Source organism: Triticum aestivum, chromosome 3A (genome assembly GCF_018294505.1).
Source record: "Triticum aestivum cultivar Chinese Spring chromosome 3A, IWGSC CS RefSeq v2.1, whole genome shotgun sequence".
Lineage (NCBI taxonomy): Eukaryota > Viridiplantae > Streptophyta > Magnoliopsida > Poales > Poaceae > Triticum > Triticum aestivum.
The window spans coordinates 76,551,727-76,554,073 of record NC_057800.1 but is presented as its reverse complement, the minus strand read 5'-3'; positions in this window follow the sequence as shown (position 1 = coordinate 76,554,073).

Here is a 2,347-nt window from a genome sequence, read left to right as displayed (position 1 = left end):
GTGTTTTTGTGTTTAAATTAGTGTTTGTGCCAAGTAAAGCCTTTGGGATGATACGGCTGATAAGTTGATTTGATTATGTGAAAAACAGAAACTTTTGCGTTCAGTAGCATAATTGCTTAAAATCACTGGAGCGTCAAAAAATTCTGACAAAGTTTATATATCTTGCTTTCACTTGGTTGTCTCTCTTGCTTAGAATAAGTTGTTAGTGCACATAGTTGATCCTAGTATACTTAGGTTTTGTGCTTGACAAATTAAACGCTAGTTTTATTTCGCATTTGTTCAAGCCTAAACCGTAAGTAGTTTTAAAGCGCCTATCCCGCCCCCCTCTAGGTTCAGTTGCCCTCTAGCCGTCATCTTCCTCCGTCGGCAAATTGCTGCCCTCCTCCTCTTCCTTCGCTGGCGAGGGTGTTGGGAGAGGCTCCAAGCTACCAGTGGGACTCGTAGTTTCCCTACCTTCGGTCATTGAGAAGGTCTATGTACGACGGTGGCAAGACGGTGGTGTCATTGTCGGCGTGGCATAAAGTCCCCTGCCTCTTCCTTTGTTCTTCTTTGTATCACGAGGAGGTGTGTGGAAGATAGTGTGTTATTGGATCTGCTTCTTCGAGTCTGATTTTTTCTTTTGCGGGTGTGTCTCAGCTACGCTGTCCTGCGGAGCAAACAAGGCAGCGTCTTGGTCCTCCGCCCCCAATTCCAACTAGTGAAGGTTGGCCAGACTTAGCCTCCTCGAAGAGCGTGTGAGGTTTATATTCTTCGACTTCGTCTGACCGGAACTGGGTGTTCTACAAGCCTCCTCCTTCGTTTTTTTCTGTGGGGCCAAAAATTTGTTACTCGGGTCATGGCTGTTGGTGTCTTCTGGTCTACACTGACGACTTTCTGATCGTTGCTTTAGCGAGTCATGCGTTTAAACAAGTTTGCTTCGCTGAGACCAAGAGGCGGCAACGAGCTTTGTTCACAGCGCGCCGTCGGTGGATGCAAGAGTAAGAAGACTTCAACACCCTCAAGGATTTAGATGTATGTTTTAATATCTGGCCTTTGGCCTTTTCACAAAAAGAAAAGAAAAACATGAGAGTCCTGCTTCACCATTCTCCGATAAGGCATATACATTTTTAAATTCTATTTTCGTGGCACTTTTGTAGGGTGATGCATCATATCTGCGCTGCGTATCACAGTCTTCAAAAAGCGACATAATAAAATATCAACGAACACACGTGCACGTTTACAAAAACCAAATGAGAAAAAAGAGCACACACAGTCCTCGCTTTATTGCATCAGCCGAGTAACAAGGAAGAAACACACCGGCCCCTACACACGTTACTATCTCTGCCCAACATTACCCCCGAATACACATTTCCCCTAGATACAAGGAAGTATGTGGATTCGAACAATATATTTTTGGACAACAGTCGGGGTAGACTTTGTTTCTTGTTCCTTCCACGCACGTTCCAAAGTACCTTCACGCAATCACGCTTCATGGTCTCACCGTCGCACGGGAGGTACAGTTCGGTGTGTACAGGTGCCTACGTTGCGTGCTGAAAGAGTGTACCACGTGTCGCTTTTCGCTCACAATTTTGTCTCGAACATACACCCGGGCAGGTGACATGGCAAAAACAACTAATGGCACTGTACGGCAGACATTGTTGACATATTTTATTGTTTCAGTTCAATCAGGAATCTGAAGACTTCGTTCAGTCTAGTATGCTCCTGAACTTTATTTATTTAACAAAAAAGAAAACGTGGTGGACAACTATTTTTGCACTACTTCTCGCAAAAAAGAACTATTTTGCGCTACTAGAAACAAATGTATCCAGTCTGTACAAATAATGGCGCTAGGATACATGAACGGATAAGGAAAAGGGAAAGAGATAGAAATGGATAGGCCGGTGGCGTCGCTACTAGGAGGGCGTATCTGCAAAACGTGACGACTTTTTTCGATGACTTGCTCGGTAAGGTTCCACATAGGTCCAACAGCTTGTGTCTTTTTGCTTTCGAAAAGCTCGCCCTGCATCTTCGTGAAGTTTGTATGTTCTTTTAACCTACCACTGCTATGTTCTCAGCAAAACTAGACGGAACAAAGGATACAGTACAACAGACGGTGGTGTAGCAGAGAAATTGTCCCAATCGAGGGCGGATCTTGTACAACCAATTGCTCATGCAAACCTACATTCTCTCTACATTTTTTTATATATGTTAGCGAATACCATACAAAGTGTTCTTTTTTTCTCTTCCAAAAAAAAGGGGGCTAAGGGCTTCCTTGATTCAAAGGATTCTTAAAGGAAATTTGAAGGATTCTAAGGTCCTCTTTGATTTGTAGGATTTTCAAAACAGAGGAATAGGAAAATAGTGGATT